General features: G+C 37.4%; 1 long non-coding RNA gene across 1 annotated transcript; it reads left to right on the top strand.

Annotated features, from left to right (window-relative positions):
* The first annotated feature begins 6,587 nt into the window (after window positions 1–6,587).
* LOC144582841 (uncharacterized) lies at window positions 6,588–21,503 on the top strand. The gene is made up of 3 exons (XR_013536292.1): window positions 6,588–6,790; window positions 7,768–7,871; window positions 21,323–21,503. It is a non-coding gene; the product is annotated as an uncharacterized LOC144582841 (long non-coding RNA).
* The last annotated feature ends 1,333 nt before the right edge of the window (window positions 21,504–22,836 follow it).

The following is a 22,836-nucleotide window of genomic DNA, read 5'->3' as shown; positions in this document are numbered from 1 at the left end:
TAACTAAAAACAACCAGTTAATCTTTGACAAACCTGACAAAAACAAGCAAAGGGGAAAGGATTCCCTATTTAATAAATGGTGTTGGGAAAACTGGCTAGCCATACACAGAAAGCTGAAACTGGATTCCTTCCATATACCTTATGCAAAAATTAACTCCAGATGGATTAAAGATTTAAATATAAGACCTAACACCATAAACACCCTAGAAGAAAACCTAGGCACTACCATTTAGGACATAGACATGAGAAAGGACTTCATGCCAAAACACCAAAAGTAATGGCAATAAAAGCAAAAATAGACAAATGGGATCTAATTAAATTTAACACCTTCTGCACAGCTAAAGAAACGATCATTAGAGTGAACTGGCAACCAACAGAATGGGAAAAAAATTTTGCAATCTATCCCTCTGATAAAGGGCTAATAACCAGAATCTACAAAGAACATAAACAAATTTACAAGAATTAAACAAACAATTCCATCAAAAAGTGGGCCAAGGATATGAACAGACACTTCTCAAAAGAAGACATTTATGAAGCCAACAAACATGAAAAAAAACGTTTATCATCACTGGTCATTAGGGAAATGCAAATCGAAACCATGTTGAGATACCATCTCACACCAGTTAGAACAGTGATCATTGAAAACTCAGGAGACAACAGATGCTGGAGAGGATGTGGAGAAACTGAAACACTTTTACACGGTTGGAGGAAGTTTAATTGGTTCAACCATTAGATCTTTTGTTGGTTAATCTATCTAAGGATCTATCAATTTTCGTTCATCTTTTCAAAAAACCAAGTTTGGCCGGGTGCGGTGGCTCATGCCTGTAATCCCAGCACTTTGGGAGGCTGAGGCGGGTGGATCACGAGGTCAAGAGATCAAGACCATCCTGGTCAACATGGTGAAACCCCATCTCTACTAAAAATACAAAAAATTAGCTGGGCATGGTGGCGTGTGCCTGTAATCCCAGCTACCCAGGAGGCTGAGGCAGGAGAATTGCCTGAACCCAGGAGGCAGAGGTTGCTGTGAGCCGAGATCGTGCTATTGCACTCCAGCCTGGGTAACAAGAGCGAAACTCCATCTCAAAACAACAACAACAACAACAAACAAACAAACAAAACAACAAAAAACCAAGTTTTTGTGTCATTGATCTTTTGCAATTATTTATGTTTTAGTCTCACTTAGTTCTGCTCTAATCTTTGTTATTTCTTTTCTTCTGCTAGCTTTTGGTTTGGTTCTTGTTGCTCCAGTTCCTTGAGGTGTGATTCTTGGTTGTCAATCTGTGATCGTTCTGATTTTATGTAGGCATTTTGTTCTGTAAAATTCCCTCTTAGCTGTACTTTTGCTTATCCCAGAGGTTTGACAACCTGTGTCATTATCATTCATTTCAAATAATTTTTGAATTTCTGTCTTGATTTCATTGTAAACCCAAAAGTCATTCAAGAACAGATTGTTCAATTTCCATGTTCTATTCTGGAGCATATTAATCTTTTGTTTCAAGATTTAGAACTTCTTTTAGTATTTCTTAAAGGGCTGGTCTGATAGTGACAAATTCCCTCAGCATTTGTTTTCTGAAAAATACTTTATTTATTTCTTTTTTGTTTCTGAAACATAGTTTTCCTGGATACAAAATTATTGGCAGACAGTTATTCTGACAACAATTTAAGATAGGACCCCAATTCTTTCTGGCTAATAAGGGTTCTGCTAAAGATAGAATCCCAATTCCTTCTGGCTTGTAAGTGTTCTGCTGAGCTTAGATTGTATTTTTACAGATAATTCACATACTGTCTAAAACTCCCACAGCACTTTGCATGATACTGCTCTACAGATCAAGCATGGTAAATTTGAGTTCCTAAACTCCAAAGCCTTCAGGGCCTTACTATAAAACACTGGGGTTTGTGGTATCATAGAGGGCATGTTCACCTAAAAGAATTCAAACCCAAAGCTTTTAAAGTACTTTACTAACTCAAAAAAACATGGCTACCAGTTTTCAAACACTAGGTTAGAGTCTTCTGTCTTCTGAAAAAATATTAGTAGAATCTGAACCAAAGAATTGACCCTCTCTTTGTATTTTCAATACCCTAATACTACTACCTGCTCAGTCCACCTTTCCCCACTGCTTTGCTCTTCATAGATAATAAACTATACTCCTAAATGGCTCTATTATCTCTTTTCTTCCCCAGAAAACTCTCAGCCCCTCAGTGCTATAATGTAAATTAACTATTAAAACTAAATGTGAGCCAATGATATAAAAATTTCTGATATTGGAAGTTATCTATAACCCATAATTTTCCCAGAAGGTTTTGTATTAAAATGCACAGAAGTTACATCAAAATATAATTTCTATGGGTCCTTATGGGGACTTTCCTTAAAGACTTAGTCCTACTGAAGGTGCATAAGCATCTGTTACTTTGAAAGCTTTGGTAAGTTCAGTCCTGCATGTTAATATAAAACTGGATGTCTTTAAGATTCTCATTTTATGAACAAAATTATATGTAAAATGCTCTACTACCAAAGAAACCACTATAATAGGTTCAACTTACACAAAAATGCCACGGAAAACTTTTGAATTCTGATCTGTTGAATATTTTATCATGAAACTGAAGTGCTTTAGCTGTTACTATAATCAGAGCAAAATCAAGAACTGAAACAGAGTTAAGTGTCCTAGAGACACAGCAATTCTCCCTGAGTCTTCCAAGACAGCCCTCACCAACCTGGGGTTATATAATGAGTTCAAATAAGTCCAAACATGTCCGCTTTACATGATAAGTTATTCATGGAAAAGTGAGCAAGTACAGAATGACATGAGACATTCAGATCACTGGCTGCCATTGAAATAAATATGTGTCAGTCATTGGCAATGGCTTTTAAAAACAAGCTGGATTTTACATGTCTCAGTGTATTAAAGATCACATCACAGCCAACATATTATCAAAGCTCAAAAACAAATAAATGTACAGCACACTTGCCAAGACCTTTTCTCAGATTTTATTATTGCTGACAATACAGCTAGTGTTGTGTGAAGCATGTTAGTTGGCCAATTCACACATACCATGCTTTGTTCTCTGTCTAAACCTGCTCCTGCATGACTTTAGGACTAATGCTATTTATTTTTGTTGTTATTATTCAACACAATTTGGCAGAAATGCACAAATTCTGTAATCATTTAGTTCGTCTCTGAAATGCTTGTGAAATTCTTCCAGAATGGCAAGAAAAAATAACATTTCTGTGCAAAGATTAAAACACCTGAGTGACACATAGTTGACCTTGACAGTTTCTATTGTGAAGAAAGTTGTTGCGGATGAATCAGAGACATAAGGTCTTACCTAGACACAGGTACATGAACAAACAAAGGAGTATGAGATGCTGGAGGTCAGGAAATGCTCGTGATAGATTTAAATTCTTTCACAAATTATTGTTTGAGCAATCATTGTGTCTGATATTCTGTGTTTGATTCTGAGTACCCCTACAAAGATCTGTGAAACAAAAGGCCTTTCCTGAGAAGGGAACAGATGGGTCAAATTTAGACTTTGAGGAAAAGGAGAAGGACAAGTAGAGTGGAATCCAGTTCATTTAGGGTCTAGTCCAGTCTCTGACACTAATTTGTGATATTGCACAAGCCTTTTTAATTTATGCCTCTATTCCTCACTGTTAAAACCAAATTAGCCAGTAACCTTTAAATTAAGCTGAATGGTAAATTGAGGTTTCCTTATGTGAAAGGATCTGGCTCAGTTAGGTCCAAGATTTCATTACCAGTCTTCCAAATGATCCAGTTTCCTTTTAATCTACCATGGATGTCCAATATCTATGTAGAGTTTCCAGGTGTCTAATTATAAAACTTAGGTTATGGTAGCTTTTATTCAAGTGTATAGCATTTGATGGATAAAACTGCTTAGAAAATACATCTAGTTTTTAAAGTTTCTCCCAATAGTGTGATAAATGATCTCTCTGAAGCAATCTTGTGGCCTCATAGCTAATTCTTCATTAAAAAATGTATCATAATTATTCCATTTAAGGTTGCAGAAAAATTACTATATTGTGGCACTCAAGATCTGGAAAAAGTACTCAGTAAACTCTGCATGTAATGACCCACAATATATGACATTCATGTGGATGCAACACCAGAGCTTCTACTCCATTTGCATGACTGGGCCATCTAGTATAGAGAGGCATGACATAGCTGGAAATGTAATCTAGGAATACATGTTAGGTGTGATTAGCAGCTGTGCTCCCAACTTCCCAAAAAAGCAGCTTGAAAGACACACTGCAAATATACATTTCATTTCTAACATCTCTGACTGTAAATGAGGGCCAACAATCAAATGATGTGCCAGAATCTAAGAGAAATTCTCAACTACTAAAATATAAAGGATGCTAACGTGCCTTCCTGCCAGAATCCAGAAGAATCATGCTGGCAGAATGTAGACTGTCAACCCTATGGTTCAGAAATGTGAGAGGCACTGTGATTGTCACTTTGTTGTGGGTTATAAATTTGAGCTTGGCGAGGCAGGGGAGGTCTCCAGAGAACCGCAGTTCTTCCACTTGCACCAGTACTTTTTCTCCTATATTCATTCAAGGCTATGGATTAAAGAAAGCAATTGAGGGCAGAAGAAATGGATTGTAATGTGGCATTGCGTTTTGGAAGGTGTGGTCTCTAAAATAAAGTACTGCAAACAAAAATGAAGACAGAAGAAGCCCTAACAGCAGTGCATTCTATCTTGGCCTTTATAGAAAAAGTTTGCCAACTCCTAGCGTACATTACCATTGGCTGAGATTTGAGAAGGGCTCTCTATGGAATGAGATAATAAGCCAGGGAGAGTGAACAAAAAGCAGGGCAGAAGCAAACTGAAGCATTTAGGACCCTGATGACAATGACAGCAAACATCATCTACTCTGTAATTTCACCAAACCCAATTCGCAAATATATATCACCTGAGCTTTTGTTTGTAGTCCTTCTAATCCTTTCTTCTGATTCACCTTCAAGATATAAAATAATGCAGCATTATTTTATTCTCCAAATGCAGAAATCTTTGTTTATTTATTTATTTATTTATTTATTTGGTGGCCTAGGCAAGAGTCCTCATGCAAATATCAAATGGGAGGAGAACTCAGATCTCCATAGTTTTCTTTCAATTTCAGGTAACAATTCAGAGAAAGTATGTCTGACCAACCAGTGCAAATCCTACAGGGAAACAGTACTATTTGTATATTTGTTTTTCTCCTTATTTGAAAGAAAGATCACTAACAATTCTTTTCCAACATGAGTGAGATTGTTTCTAATAATCAGGCCATGCTAAAAAAAAAATGATTTTGGGACAAATAAAAAAGTTAAGCCATAAGGTTGGATTGTAAAACAATATCACCAAGATAAAAGAAAAGGCCTGTTTATATAGAAAACAGACTGGGTATTTCCAATGAGAAAAAGACAACAACATTGAAGAGGATTTTAATATGCCTCCAAAGGCAATGTACCAAAAAATGTATCTTTTTTAATCCTTTCCTGTACTCTTCTCAACATCCAAGCCCTAGGCTCCCAAAGGTCGCATGCAATCTGATTAAGTGGAAACAAAGAAAGGGAAAAGGTCACCTAGAGAGTTCACATGAAGTTTCTATGCTAAACGGGCCACTGAACAGGAAGACTTGTTAAAAGAGCTGCCCAGTTTGGGTCCTTTTCTAGGTGCTTAATTTGAAATCTCAAAATCTATTAGCCCCATTAAAATCACCACGTGTTCAAGGATCTTTGTAGCAGGACTCGCTGATGCAAAATGAGCACAAGAGTCAAAGAATCAACCCTTTCAATAGGGTAGTAATGAGGCTGCTTGGGGTGTTGATGCCCCACATTCAGAAATCTTGACGGGGAGTTAGGTGAGTTCACTGCCAGCCAAAGCACTTTTAGCAATCATGTCAAGGCACTGCAAAAGTGAAAGATGATAGTAATTTTCAAACTTTATTTTTTTAAATAAAAAAATATATGGAACAGCATTTATTCACCATTCATTCCTACACATGTTTACTGAGCATCTACTCTGCACAAAGAACAGGGTGGTACCTCAGTAAAGTTCCTGTCTTTTGGAAATTTATATCCAAACAAGTGAGTTATTGTGAAATAAAGAGAAGCGGGAGATCTCCTTACCTGCTCTTATTCCAAGATAGTCTTTAAAATATATTTGAGCAACCCTTGGGTTTCATGTCACACTTCAAAAAATACGTCTACAGCATGAATGCTAGACCACTGCTAAAATAAAATTTAAAAAAAACTCAAAGTGATTACTAATGGTAAGAGGGTACTATCAGGAGCATAGGAAAAGGAGAACATGTTCTTAATATCTGTAATTCTGTACATGCACTTCTTCTACAGATATAAACTTTGAGGTTAATTGAAGATTCAGCAACAATAATGAGTTGAGAGAACCCAGTGACTTAGCAAATGGTGCAGGGCATTTTGATGTTTTACCACATGGATGGTATTTCCTTTACAATTCACTTTGGCTTAAGCTTAAAAGCCTACTGTGTTTTTAAAATGTTCAAGACAGTCGGTGAAGGTGTTGGACTGAATTCCAATTCTTACATTCCATTACTTTTGTGATCTGTATTCCTGGTTTCCATGATCCAAGTAGGCAAGACAGGGTTTTATTTGCGTTCATCTGGACAATGTGTGTGCTTTAAAATTTCCATACTTCGACCACTGCTTGTGAACTGTGAAGTGTCTGGAAGCTCAAACAGTACCTGCATCTACAGAAGAGCTGTGCTTCTAGCTGGAAATGAAGAAAAGCTTCCAGTAAAGATCAGAGAGTAAATTGGGTGATTTTGAAACTTAACAGGTCTTCTTATTGCAAACTCCTTGGGAAAGGAAGGGGCTGAGAAAGTGGAGAAATGGGAAAAGGGCAAAATTAGGGAAAGAGAAGGAGGTGGAAAGTAAACCTATTCAAATTCTGCAAGATCAGAATATATAAAGTGAACCCAGTCACCACAGGCGTTGCTCAAATTCCATTCTGAGACTTAGTAATATTCGGCATTTTTTGTGATTATTTTATAGACATGATGTCATTGTTTCAGTGTTTTACTAATCACCAATGACACAATTGCCAGAGAGCACAGTTATAATGTCATGATGTTATGAGTGGAAAATGTTGGATTGTGGTGGGCAGGGAGGGGAAAGGTTCAGATGACGGTCAAAGCATTTGGCATGGACTTTCTTGGTGAACCAAAGCTAGACTTTTGGGGGGTTCTCTGTCCTAGAACCATATTTAAGAACTCACTGTTTTATTGCTTTAAAAATACCCATAAAATTTAAAGCTTCTGAAATGGGAATCTTGGGGAACATGAATAAAACCCCAGACATTCCAACAAAAACAACCTTCTTCTTTTGGACAAGTCCACGTTTAGACATTCCTGGACTTTATTACCACAAAGCAGACCAACCTGGAAAAAGCACCAGCAGGCACCTCTGTCCTTCTGTGCAGTGTCCTCTCACAGCTGCTCCAACAAATACCCTTCCCTGGGGATGACAAATGTGCCCTCTGCCAAGGGGAGACCTAGGCAGATGCAGATGTTTCTTCACGAAGAGGGGACCTGCATTATGAATTTGTGATCTGGGCTCAAAGTGCAGCTGCCAGTGTGGCATGATGCATGGAGTCAGCCTCCATGAATATTTTTGGCTGGGCCATTGGGAAGGGGACCAGGGGTCTGGGGGTATATAAACCTTAAGCCCTTAGTGTGGATTTTTGCTTAATATTTACTCTTTTCTCTTCCTTTGCTTCACACCCCAGGTCTGCTTTCAACTTATCGTCCTCACCTTATTTCATCTTCTGCCTTAGCTGCACTAATTATGAGCTTTATCAAGGACAGATGTTTACTCCTCCCTGGGTGAAAGGCAAGTAGACTCACTCCTCTGCGAATTTCCAAATGGGACTTATTTAAATAAATTTAAATTTGGAATAGTAGGAAACTAACAACAAACCATAGACCCTAAAGAAAAATAGACATCTTAAACTATTACATGAAAAGAACCACATAGAGCCATCTTGAAGTTTTCTTTGTTTCTTCTAGTTTTTCTCAATCCTAGCACTGGAGATCATGAGGATATTTAATTATTCTGCACATTCTGTGAGTTATTCAGCAGTAAGGGGCAGAATAAATAAAAGAATACTATAGGCTGAAGGGGGTATGTGACTGAGAAATAGGATGTTTCAATAAACTGAATATTGTCTTTACTGGAGACGTGAGTAGTAATTACTCAAAGATAGTCTCTGAAATAAGATGAACTACTAATGCAGAGAGAGTTATGCCTCAGGAAACTCTTCCTTTCAGATGTGTGTAACTGGGATAGCAAGTACATGGTGTTATATTTGGTGTGATGTGTACTTGAACATAAAAGTATTTAAAACCCTCTCAGCCTGGTAATCATACCACTAACCAAACCTACTGTGAAGAATTATAAAAATACAGTGAAAAGACTCTGATAACTAACTAAGCAGAATATATAGAAATAATACTATTCACTCTTTAAACTTCACACAGCTAAGGAGAAAAAGGCTTTAGATACATCACAGGTATTTTTTTTTTTTTTTGAGACGGAGTTTCGCTGTTGTTACCCAGGCTGGAATGCAATGACGCCATCTCGGCTCACCACAACCTCCACCTCCTGGGTTCAGGCAATTCTCCTGCATCAGCCTCCTGAGTAGCTGGGATTACAGGCACGCACCACCATGCCCAGCTAATTTTTTATATTTTTAGTAGAGATAGGGTTTCACCATGTTGACCAGGATGGTCTCGATCTCTTGACCTCGTGATCCACCCACCTCAGCCTCCCAAAGTGCTGGGATTACAGGTGTGAGCCACCGCGCCCAGCCAATCACAGGTATTTTTAAACAAATGGCATTTTTAAAAGTCAAGATGTGATTCTGAAAATTATTTGAGCCAATGGAACATCCCAGTTAAGGGGACACTGCATATATAATAGTCATTATTGATAAAAACATCAATGCCACATTTCAAAATAATCTCTTATTTGGGGCAAAATAATTTGAATTAATATGCTACTTCAGAGTAAATATTATTTTGTTGTTTAAAAGCACAGAAGTAGGATGGTCGTAGAACCTGTTCAAAAGTAATGGATTAATGCAAATGTAACCGTGGCTAAAGGGTTAGCTAGAGAATTTGACGGCACCACTATTCCCCCAGGATCCAAGGTGATTTTGGAAGATTTGAGTTTTCTTTTTTTTTTGTTTTAGTTGTTATTATACCTTAAGTTCTGGGGTATATGTGCAGAAAGTGCAGGTTTGTTACACAGGTATACACGTGCCATGGTGGTTTGTCTCTTATAGCTTCTAGCAGATGAGTTTAATTTCTGTACAGAGACTGTCCTAGCTTTTTTCTACTGTACTCATGTTTCTACAGGGGTTTACCATACTCCTTAATAGAGACACGCTAGGGTAAGACAAGAGAGGCACTTGCTGCTAGCACAAAATATAAGACATGTCAGTAAATTCAGTAATCAAAATGTATAGTATTTATTGCAATATTTAAAAGAATCAAATGTAAAGCAAAGTCCATGATGAAGAAAATGCCCCACTTTTAAATAAAGATTGGATCTGCCCCTGCATTGACAGACTCAGCCTCACACTTCTCCCCTTGCTCAGGCCCTGTTTGTTAAGAATATTGTTGCTCAAAAGCCAAAATAGACAAATGGGATCTAACTAAACTCCAGAGCTTCTGTACAGGAAAAGAAACAGTCATTAGAGTGAACCAGCAATCAACAGAATGGGAAAAAATTTTTGTAACCTACCCATCTAACAAAGGGCTAATATCCAGAATCTACAAATAACTAAAACAGGTTTACAAGGAAAAAACAAGCAAACCCATTCAAAAGTGGGTGAAGAACATGAACAGACATTTTTCAAAAGAAGACATGAGGCCATCACTAGTCATGAGTGAAATGCAAATCAAAACCACATTGAGATACCATCTCATGCCAGTTAGAATGGCGATCAATTAAAAAATCTGGAAACAACAGATGACAGAGAGGATGTGGAGAAATAGGAACACTTTACACATTGATGGGAGTGTAAATTAGTTCAGCCATTGTGGAAGACAGTGTGATGATTCCTCAAGGATCTAGAAATAGAAATTCCATTTGATCCAGCAATCCCATTACTGGGTATATACCCAAAGGAGTATAAATTATTCTATTATAAAGACACATACACATATATATCCATTGTGGCACTGTTTACAACAGCAAAGCCCTGGAACCAACCCAAATGCCCATCGATGATAGACGGGACAAGGAAAATGTGGCACATATACACCATGGAATACTATGCAGCCATAAAAAGGTAGGAGTTCATGTCCTTTGTAGGGACATGGATGAATCTGGAAACCATCATTCTTAGCAAACTGACACAAGAACAGAAATGCAAACACTGCATGTTCTCACTCATAGGTGGGTGTTGAACAATGAGAACACATGAACACAGGGAGGGGAGCATCACACACTGGGGTCTGTTGGCGGGGACTGGAGAGGGACAACAGAGGGTTAGGGAGTTGGGGAGGGATAACATGGGAGAAATGCCAGATATAGATGATGGAGATGGAGGTAGCAAACCACATTGCCATGTATGTACCTATGCAACAATCCTGCATGATCTGCACGTGTACCCCAAACCTAAAATACAATTTAAAAAAATAAAATTTTTTAAAAAAGAATATTGTTGCCTCTGTCAGTCGGCCAAGACATTACAAATACTATCATCAGGTTTTTGCATCCTACATTTGTGATATGTGGAATAAGAAGGAAGAAGTGAAGGAGGAAAAGAAGAAACGATGGAAGAGGCTAAAAGACGTTAACAGTGTGTTTTAAAAGAAAGAAGACAATTAACAAATTTCCCTTTATTGGCATTTCCCTGTCTCCCTTTCATACTCATCAATAAAGGTGTTCAATAAACACAACCCCCCCAAAAAAATGCCTTATCCAAGACACATGCGTTTCCATCCAATCTAGACCCTGAGATAGCACCAGCAGGGAGAGTACCGAGCAAGAACGACAACTGAGGGCAAAGTGGCTCTTTTGATACTTAATGCCCTTCTCTGTGAGTTTCACATATTAAATAGCCTCGTTCTAATGGAACTTGAGCATCATCTACACTGCTCTGAGACCAATAAACTTGGAAATCAATTTCTTTCATGATAATTTCCATTTCAAAATCAGAGGATATCCAGAAAATGTGAATGCAAACAGTCAGCATATTCATAAGTAGCTGTGGAAACTTTCTCATCTGATAATAATGCAATGAACATCAGAGGGCTTCAATTGGTCAATAGTTAATTTTCAAATATGACAGTTTCACAAATGTTTGCAACTCAGACCCATGAAGTTATAAGCGGGACAAATTGTTTGATTAATGATAGGTTGCTGAGGAATGACCCAAGTGAGGTGAACCAAAAACAAAAGTCATCTCAGCATTTGAAAACACACATTGGCTGGCTGGCTTTTATCAGATACTCAAAAACCATCTGCTCTCTTCCTGTGCCTCCCAGGCCTACGTTATATCCCTAGCTTTGTGCGCAGCCTGTGGAATGAGTTCTCCAAAGCTGGTTCAGATGAAGGATCATTTTTCAAATACCATGTGCATTTGAAACATGTGTAGCAAATGCCAACTCCATAAGCAGAGATCAGCAAGAGATGGCATTCTGCACTTAGGACACAGATAAAGGGATTGAAGAAGAGCGGAGTCTTATACATGAGCTTCTATTCTAAGAATCCCGTTAGGTTCAGATGGTACAGGTAATTGGAAAATGTCTTTGCTGGTAAGTCTAAAGTGCCCCTTAACAGGTGAAAGCTAATGCCACCTGTGGCTATATTTTTTGCTCTGGCGCATAGCTCTGGATGATTGATTTTATGAAAATGCGTACGTTGGTAGATAGGAGTACTGTGATAATTGTTACGAAAGCTCACCATCCTCCCCAGAGTGTCTCTCCCGGGGCTTTGCATGTCCTCAGTGAGGGCTTCAGATGCAGTAGGAAATTTTGAAATTACAGTCTTAGAACCCTAATGATAATATTTACTAGATGTCTGACCATAGACAAATTATTACAACTCCCTGAACCTTTTCTTCCTCTTTAAAAAAAAAAATGTTCTTGCAATATTTTGCCTAAGCACAATTGAGATGATAATGTAAAATTGCATAGTTCATTTCTGTCTTTGCTGTGAGGTGTTTCTATACATTTAAATGACTTAAAGCTCTGAAAAGAGGCCTGGCCTTTACTTGTTTCATCCTCATTGAAAAAATAGAATTATTACTATAGAAATGGCAGCACTGATATTTATGAAAAGCAAGTAACAATTAACAAAGAAGGAAAGGTTCACTATGTATATTGAAAATATTTTCCCTCATTATGTAAACAAGAAAATGTTAAAAGAAATTCATGAAGAAATCTATTTATTCACTTGTAAAGTTACAGTTCTATTTCTAACATGTTTTCTAATGCTGATGAGTGTATGTGAAATAGAAATCTTATGTCTGCGTTGCTGAGGCGATATATGTCCCAGACTTCTGAAAACAGTCTGGAAATAGTTATTAAAGCAACTTAAAATTTTCTCACCCTTTCTCACTGTTCAATAAGGCAATCATCTGCAATAAAAATCTGAATTTACGACATAAGATATTCAGATTAAAAATATTCTAAAATATAAAACCGCTTTACATAAAAAAAGGGAAAATAGAAACCTATTCTATATTCAGTGTTGACAAAATAGTTAAGTAAATTGTTATCTCCTCTTACTGGGAACATTTGGCATTAATTAAAAACTGAAAATTTATGTACCAATTCATCCGATTACAGTAACTAAAATTCAATATTTGTGATGATTCTATATCTGTAAAACAAACACATAAAGAAGTACACCAAAATAGTAGTTCTCCTTGGGTGGCAAATATGTGAAAGGCGTTTTTGTTTCTCATGACTATAAAAGTTATAATTAGAAAAACTTACAATTAGAAAAACTTAAATTTTAAAAGAATGGTAAGAAAACATAGAAATCTGAAGACATAACAACTATATCCAAATGGAATAGAACCAAAATACCTTTATATAAGATGAGTAAAAAATAGAAAAATAAAAAATGCTACTCTTATTTTACATTTCTTTCTGAAATGCGGATAAATAAGTGATAGGATGGTTGATGATGGTGTCTGATAATGAATGACAACCAATTTCACACTAGACTTTGGATTCATATTGAGTTTATGAAAATACAATTTTAGTACTCTCAAAAAAACACAATTTCAACAAGTTTAGTTTAAAATCTAACTGTCTTTTATTCACGATCCATGAATTGAGCTGCATTCCAGCTGTGGATCCACAGGCACGCTGATGAGCTGAGCAGAGGGAGTGGACTCTGTAGGCAATAAAGTACGGAAGAAAGCAGAAATAGGCAGCCAAAGCAGATTGGTTGTTTCCAAGTGACTTCCCTTGCAGAGATACAACAAAGAGACTTCCTCATCATGCCAGCTCAGAAAGACTGGGCCCTTCTGATCAGCTGCTGTGAATCTACTGCTTCGGGAGAAACAGGCCCATTTCAAAGTTTAGTTTCATGACCTGGCATGAAGGCCTTTATTCTGGTTTGGTCTGGTCTGCTGGGGCTGAGTGCAGAAGCTTGGTCAAAACAATGGCCTCCCACAAATTTAATCACTTAATCATTCCACCAACTCATGCTAAGGAAAGCAAAACTCTAATGGGGTCTTCAGATCCCTCCCATAGTAAGCTCCAACTGACCCTGGAGAGTCCCAGACCTTACTATGCCTAATATACATTCCATTTGGAATTGAAGCTGTTTGTATCAGTTATACAAAAAAATTACTTAGGAGATAAGAACCATGTCTTCTCCCTTGGATTTGAATTCCATAGACTCTCAATCACTCAGTAGATGTGCATTTTGTCTTCTATGGGTAATGATAAGGTGAGAATCAGAGGTACAATCACAGGGAATGAGAACACTCAGAAATAGCTGCATAATTTCTACTTTCAGGGAGACCACAGTCTCTGGCCTCTGTTCTGTTCACTTGGTCTCTGTTTCTTACTCTTCATCAAAAACTCCTTCAAGTCTTCTCCTGGGTATCTTGCCATATCATGCTTTTCCAGGTAAAGAAAGGCTTCAAAATGTGGGCACGTTATTCTTCCATACTTACTTTGCAGTAAGTCCTTGGTATGTGGTATTTTTTGAGACACATATTGTAAGTTTAGGTTATCAATATAAAATTAGTTTAAATATCTGGAATAAATTTGGTCCCCTGAAAATTTATATCTGCATACTTATTTTTAGTATCTGACAAATCTACACCATAGTCTTAATCTGACTGCATAGGGCTTTTTCTGCATGAAGACACACCAGGAGCTGGGTTACAAATCCTGAGGGCTAAAGCCAGGGTTTAAACTTTTCTCATGTGCCAACTCTCCCTTATATTTATTTTGGTCTCAGGAAGTGAGAGACAGTCATCCAATCATTCCAATACTGGGCACCATCCAGGTGACGTTCTAGGTGCTGAGGGAAACAGCGAGAAACAATAGAATGTTTGTGCTTTTGTGGAGCGTGTACTTTTATAAAAGGAGATTGATTTTTAAAAATAGGCAGGAAATGTAGTAGATATTTCTTAGGACTATGTTGAGAGTTAAAAGTACATTGGTATGAGAAAAGTATTGTGTAACTGACTGCACTAGGCAAGAAAGAATTATTGGAGGAGGTGATAATTACAGTGAAATCAAAATGAAAGGATGGGTCCACCATTATGTTGATCATCATGAAAAGATGATCAGGCAAAGGAGAGAGTTAATGCAAAGTCCTTAGGATGAGAAATAAAGCCATTATGCCTACAGCTTAGTAGGGAAAGAGAAAAGTAGTATGTGATGAGGTCAGAGGGATAAGTAAGACGTGGCTGATTCAGACCCACCTAAATGTCTTTCTCCAGCATCAGCTTGCTATTGGACTTTGAGATGTAGCTCCTCTTTATGAGACTCAGTTTTCCTATCTTGATACTAGTAATACTTATCTGACATAATTTTGCAGGTTCAATGATACAAAATATGAGTCTCACACAGTCTCTTACACTTGCCAGAAATTAGATGGATTTAAGCTGAATATGGATTTTTCTTCGCATTACAGTAAGAAATAAGATGAACATAATACAAGAAGAAAAATGGAAAATATACATTCAAAGATGGACTATATAACTTTGAAATATGTGAAATAATGATGAAAATAGAGAAAGAGACAGACCTATTAAGCTTGGAACACTAGGAACTGGAGTGAGGAAATTTCCTTTCTCCACTTAAGTAAGAGCTGCAAATGGCAATAAACCAAATGAACATTTGTGTGCACAAAGAAGTACTTTTTTCAAATTGTCAGCAGAATGACCCAGAAAGTTGAAATCCTTTGTGATTTTAAACTACATTCTTATGTAAATTATTCATCCCTGACAACTATTTTTATGAACAAATAACCTCTGTCATGAATAAAGAATATAAATATAAATTACTACCTTCCAAATTTCAATTCTCTTTGCATGGGAAAGGGAATATTCTTAAACATGGAGCAGTGACTAGTTGGGCTTCAGCCTATATTTTTCTTCCTTCTCGGGAGTTCATGTGTTAGTGAAGAAAAGCAAGTACTCAGCAAGCCAGATGGCCACTGAAAGTCCAGGCCCAGTCCAGCCCAGTGACCCCCTCAAAGCTGTGCATCCCCAGGCTGCCACAGAGACCTTACATTCTGTTGCCATCATGCATCTTTTCGGAGCCTCTTTATCTTAGCATAAAATGTCTTTCCTTCTCTGGAACTGCATTCATAGGAGTAGGGGTATGGTATTTTTTAACATTGAGGTCCACAGCAACATGGATATTAAGAAGACACAGAAGGGCAGCCTCTCCAGTCCTCCCACAGGCTTAGTAACGATCCTCACTGTGTGAAATAATTGCCAGGAAAATTCTAGAAATGATGAGAAGACTAGCCCAACCAGATAGTAAACTATATAGTAAAGCTACAGAAGTTAAAACAACTTCATCCTCAGTGATTATTTCTTGTCTCTCAACCTGAGCTTTCTCATTTGCAAAATGAAGAGTTAGGTTATGCCTTCACTGAGAATCCTTCCACCCCTGTATCCTTCATGGATATTAAATGAGGCAGAGACACACGGACAGGTTCTGCCATATGTAAACTGTAAAATTTATTTCTATGCTTGCTTAGAACTTAAGGGGAGCAAAAAAGCCTCCACAACAGGTATTTAAAGCTTTTTAAGAAGGTTGTGCTACAAGCACAACTACTGGTGTTATCATCAAAATGGAAAGTTCTCTCTAAGTAATTTCTTAAAAATTTTCCAATTTGTTTCTTCTGATTTCAGATGATAATTTTAAAATGTCTCACATTTCAATATGCAATATTATGGCAGTAGGAAACTATTATTTATTTTGATGGTTGTTGACTTAATATTTAATGCACTTATAATGCATTATATATCATGCCAAAGATCTTTTTAAGCTACCCTGATATTAGAAATAACAGTGAGATTCTTTTTCTGTAATAATTATACAAAGCAATTTATTAAACCCCATAGCTTTATAGCTTATAAGTATTCATATTTTACATATTTGAAGTGAATGTATCATATATATGAGAAATATAAAAAATAAAAATATTTCTTATTTTACATATAATTAGAGAGAGAGAAAAAGGTAAGTATTTTACATCCAATTCATCCAACTGAAGTTATCAGAACTGGAAGACTGGCATATAGCATTTTAGACTTTTTCTATTTTGTATGCACATTCACATGCACTCACAATTTATTTTATAAACATGTTATCACATTGCCATATAACTTGCTTTTTGAACTGAAAAATATATCTTGAAAAGTTTGCCTTGATCAGTGGTTGTTTTTAATGCTGCATATAACTAGATTGTATAGATTTACCACATTAACTTATAACTTCCTCTATTAAGTACTTTTGGATTATCTCCATTTGACCTCAGGAGTAGTATTGATTGGACACACTTGTGTATGTATCATTACACACAAGTAGATATTTCTGCATGATCATTGTCAAGAACTAAAACTGCTGAATAATAAAATCATTTATTTTTTATTTTATGAAAAACCTCCAAATGACCTTTCAAAAAAGTGACGTCAGAATATAGTGCCACCAACACTGTCATATATGCTGTTTTTCCATATCCTTGACAAGCTGGGATGTTACAGTCACTCTGTTTATTTGCTTGTTAGTTTTGGAAATTTAGTGAATAAAAATGGTATCCCATTACTTTAATTGCCTTTGTCTGTAATCAGCATTTTATAGAGCTTATTATTTTTTTATTCTTTTATGAATTAGTTTCAGGTTCTTATCTTGTTCCTTTTTTCTCTTGAGCAATTTATCCTTCTCATTGATTTGTGGTCACTGAGTATTAAGAATATGAATCATATGTATATCCTGTGTTGCAAATACTTTTTCCACAGTGCCAGTGCCTCTTACCTTTTTTTATTTTTTTTTGAGACGAAGTTTTGCTCTTGTTGCCCAGGCTGGAGTGCAAACATGCGATCTTGGCCCTCTGCAACCTCCGCTACCCAGGTCCAACTGATTCCCCTGCCTCAGACTCCCGAGTAACTGGGATTACAGGCATGCACCAGCATATCCAGCTAATTTTATATTTTTAGTAGAGACGGGGTTTCTCCATGTTGGTTAGGCTGATCTCAAACTCCCGACCTCAGATGATCTCCCTGCCTTGGCCTCCCAAAGTGCTGGGATTGCAGGCATGAGCCACCATGTCCAACTTAGTGCCTCTTAAGTTTTCATGTTATTTATGGTATTTCCTCCCAACTATAAGTTTTTGCATTTGCCGTAGATAACCTTTTTTTTTCTCGAAGTCTTCTGAATTTTAAGCCCTTCTTCACAAGGCCTTCCATAGCCGAGAACTATAAACACATTATCCTGTATTTTCTTCCATCATATTTTGAAAATCAAAGGAATTCAGTTCCATCTACAATACTCTTAAAACCTGGAAGCCTCATTTCCATCTGAAACCTCATTTCTGGATTATGTTTGAACAACAATGCCTCTGCATTAACCTCAACATCCCCAAACTGATACTGCCAAAATAAGGAAAGGTGGAGACACTTTCCAGGCAGCTCTTCCACTTGGTGGAGCCCATGCATGCCTTTGGGAATCTGCTCCAGGATTTCAGGCCCCACTCCTAGGGTAGCATCTAACCAACCCCCATTCAGCCTGGGTGCAGAGCAAAGGAATTGGCTGGGAACCCTGGCAGTGAGGATTAATAAATGCTGGCGTACATTACCAAGGTCAAGGATGGAATCTCTTTCCGTATTAGATCCAGAGATTGTTATCGCTCTGTCATCAATAACCATCTCTCTCACCCTGCCTAACAACACATAAGAGAGATGTCAGAGCCAAATTATACAGTAATGGTGGAATAACTGAGCTCATGTAGATGGGGCATGAGTATCTTTATCCAAAAGAGTTTACAAAGAGAAATAGTAGTTCCATTCTCAAAACGTATCTGCAATTGCATCTATTTTCAGTCACAATTGCAATTGTAACTAGAAAGGAATTGACATGTACAACATGGTTTTCTGGATTTTTCTCTCTAATAATTCATAAATGCCATTAAATAATGTGAATAACATGTTTTATGATTTTTTCTCTATTAAACATTTCCCCCCACTTGGTAGTTGCTCAGCACCATACACTATTGTTAGTAAGCTAGTCAGGTTTCAGAGTCTCAATTCAGTTCCGAGACTAATTTAAAGCTCCACTAGATTTGCCGCAGCTGTCAAAGGGAATGCCCTAGTTGCTATTCTGGGGCCGTCTTTGGTGTTTCTCTTCAATCCTTATTATCTGGAAAATCTCTGAATAAGTTCTATAAATGTAACTTTCAGCTGCTTTTACCAAAAGTGACTTGGATTGTAAGGTCTAAAGGTCATACATTTTTATTTGGAGCTAACTCACGCTACAACTCATATGACTTGAGCATCATATATCACCTATTTAAAAAGCAGAGAAGAGAACTCAACAGTCTACCTTCTGAATATTACAATATATCATAACGTGCAGAAGGTAGAATGCTGAGGTTTCTTCCTATTTCTTCCTTATATATACATATATAAATTTATAGATGGATATATACACACATATGCACGTGTAGGTTTATATGCAGGTATATGTAGCTATGTATATATGTGTATATGTGTGTGTACAGGTATTTTTGTGCATTTATCTCTCTGAATATTATAGATTCATAGATTCGCATTCATTTCTGTTGAGTAGATATTTATTTAGAGCAGGCTAAAAAAAGACTAACAACCTCTTTGCTCTTCCTACTTTTTTGTTTCCTTTGGAACATTTTTTATTTTTCATCTATTAACTTGGAAGAAACAGAGTTGTTAGAAAGAGACATTTTATTTTAGTTGACAATAACGACAGCAAATAATGTCACTGAGTGATATATGCCAGGTGTTGTACTAATTATTAGCCCATTTATTTCCATTTAATGATAACTCTAATATTTTCTAGCTACCATTACTCTATTTTCTGATGAGGAAAGTGAGGTATAAAAAGCGAGTTACATAAGCAAGAGTGCACAGTTCTAAGTGGAGGAGGTGTCTGACTCCAGAGCCCAGGACTATAACCTCTACGAAAGCCGTCCTTCATGATAGACACGAGGACTGAATAATGTGGATGGCCAGTGTCTACTACTGGGCTTTGTGACCAGCAGGAAATCTAAGTGCTCAAGGAAGAGCAAGACAAGCAAGAGTCCTATGACACAGAGATCCTACACACTGCTACAAATGCATGGCAAGTAACTAAGGAAATTCTCAATAACAGAAAACAGCGGTATGTTTAGGGCAATATAGAAAGCACAAAGCTAGGAAATATGACAATCATCTATATGCAAAAAGTGAAAGGAAAGATGATTAATCACAGAAACTCTCTGAACAGAACCCAACAGTTGGTCTGAGGACAGCAATTCATGCTGGGTGAAATATAGCATGGACATTAGTCTGTGGTGTTGGAAGCAGTGGCCATGGGCCCAATCCGTGTTTGGAGACAAGAAAAACATTGTGGTATGCCAGGTAAATAATCAGAGCAGGAGCTGGGCTGGGGGAGCAGGTGGGCGTGGGAGGAAGACAAGCTGGGAACCTAGTTCCCATAGGAATAATAAAAACACAAGAGTTTACTTAGCTCTAGAGTTTATAAAACTTTTTGCATCAGTATTGCAGTTGATCCTCATATCATCTCTGTGAGGCAGCGGTTATGACTCGTTTCCTACGAATGAGGAAATTAAATCTCAAAGAGATTAAGCCAACTTTCACCGAAGCACACAGCTAGTAAATGGTAAAGTCGAGACTCAAAACCAAGGTTTCTGAATCATCTAACCTAAATTATCTTTGTGTTCATTCTTTCATCTTACCTATTAAAAATAGTTTAAGGTCAAATTTTGTTACATTTATTCTGAATAGTACCTGACGTAAGGCAAGGGTTATTTAATAAAAGGAAAAATACTGCTTCCATGCCTACATTGTAGGGAATCAAGCAAGTCAGTCAAATGAGGATTAAAAACATCACTTTCACTGCTGATACAGTCTAGATTAAAGAGTGTGTCTTTGGAGCTGATAATTGAGTAAGCTGGTTATACTGTTCCTCTGAATTGAATTTGCCCACCCAGTCACAACCCTGAATCATCACAGTCTTTCTCAGTAGGATAAACAGGGTGCAGAGAACAAAACTGAGTCAGGCAGTCTGGAAAGTCACTTTATTGAAAGTAGGAGAAAGAGGAGAGGTCACATATTACTCAAATGGGATCCCCTCTTCAGGACAGTGAAAAGAAAATGGAAAAAGGATTCTCTCTCCAGAAAAGCACCTGGTCTTTAATCAGCACTTCCAGTTTCTTGGCCATATAATGAAAGAATAGATGAATGCTGTGCACCTGCTATTTATGATCAGCTTACATCATAGTATCATCAGCCTCAAATTTCTTGACTTTATCCTGTTTTCACCCCAATACTCTTTATTGCGTACCCCTTTACTTTGAAATTGTATTACTTTGAAACTCTCTTCTCATAATCAGGGATAAGAAAGCAAGTGGGAGGTTACAGACAGCAGGTATCATTGGGTATTAGAAGGGAAATGTGGAATTGTCAGTGACTTGAGGCAATTAAGAAGACATAACAACCATTTGTGTTTTGCTGTTTCCAAGGAATATTTAACTTTCGATAACCTAATTCAACTTGCACAATAATGTTAGGAATTTGTTTATCTTTGCAGATAAAGAGAATCTGGCCCCTGAGTGATTAGGAGACCTGGACAACCACCAGTTAATGGAGAATCTGGGACATTAAACTTATTTCCTGTGGCCTGTAACCCAGTGTGAAATCATACCAGGCAGCATATACAAAGGTTTCCATAAAACAATGTGAAAATGCACCAACGTCAACTGTTCCATTTCTTATTTGTTGAAGCAAGAATTATGCAGCATGAGCATCTGTGGATTCCCCATCACCACCATCGGATCTGCCTGGGTGGGCTCTACCTGTCCTTTCCGACTAGCATGAAAGAATGGCAGGATTCTGCATAAACCAAATCTTATGATAAACAGACAAAGTAAAGGGCAGAAGAAGTGGGTAACTCAGAAGTCTAATGTGAGAAGGAGATAGGGTGGAAATGCTGTGTGTGCTATAGCAGAGTGTGAAGTGGCCCACGGAACAAGCTGAGCTGGGAAGGAGAGGTGAGAGGGGAGTAGGGTGGGATGAAAAGAAAGAGGTGGCATTAATGACAATTTTTTTTTTTCTTTCCAGCCCTAGGAGAATTAGCTAAATAATAGGAAGATCAAGGAAAAGTTAATAATGAGTTTTGAGCTTTCAAGGACTGCTTAATTTGACTCCATAAAATACCTGAGGACAGCACAAGAAAAGGCCAGAATGTGGGCTTAGTGTGCGTTTCTTTAACTGTAAGACTGCTCCAGGACTGGCTTACATGAGTCACTGCTCTATGAGCCCCTCACCGTCCCTTCCCCCGACCTCCATGGTCATTTTAGTGAATTCCCAGGTTAAAAGTCACACTGCCCAATGTATCAACTTTTCCTTAATTAGTACCATCATCTCCACACACCTTATTGTCTCGTTTCTTCAATTGGTATTAGCTCCATATCTTAAGCATGCCTTTATCTCTCCGTGTTTAGATGAATTTTCACGAACAGCCATTTGTTATATCCTCCCAGCTCAAGCCAACTCTCTCTGTGACACCAGGGATGTTTCTTCCAGTAACTCCACAGTGAGAGCTCTTTCTGATTAGTACTCAGACAAGGTGAACTGGACACAGAAACCACATAATGCCTAGTGCCTCGCTACCATATTAAAATATTAAAATATTTTATATACTTCCTTTAAAAAACTTTACAATCTTTCAGATTCATTGCATTTCCTTAATCATTTCATTAGAACATTTTTCAGATAGCCAGCTGCGTGGCAAGAAGTGTGAGTACTTCCATCGGCAGTTGCCTTGAGTCCCACTTACGTGGGCAAATAAAGTTGTGGTGACACTTTTCATTAGCTCATGGATTGACTTTTTATACTTTTAAAAAATACTTCAAAGAAACATCAACATGCTTATTGGAAATGGTGAAGTTTAATAAAATGCTGCCTCATACAAGTTTATTTTATTAAGTTTTTAGGGAGTCGCTTTTAAAAGAAAATATTAGGAAACTCCAGCAAAGGCTCATATGCCCATCCCATCACATGTGAAAACGGATTTTATTATCAGTAACCAAGCTGAGTTGAACC

The sequence above is a fragment of the Callithrix jacchus genome, chromosome 5 (assembly GCF_049354715.1).
Source record: "Callithrix jacchus isolate 240 chromosome 5, calJac240_pri, whole genome shotgun sequence".
NCBI classification, from domain to species: Eukaryota; Metazoa; Chordata; class Mammalia; order Primates; family Cebidae; genus Callithrix; species Callithrix jacchus.
This window is presented reverse-complemented; position numbering and strand designations above follow the sequence as displayed.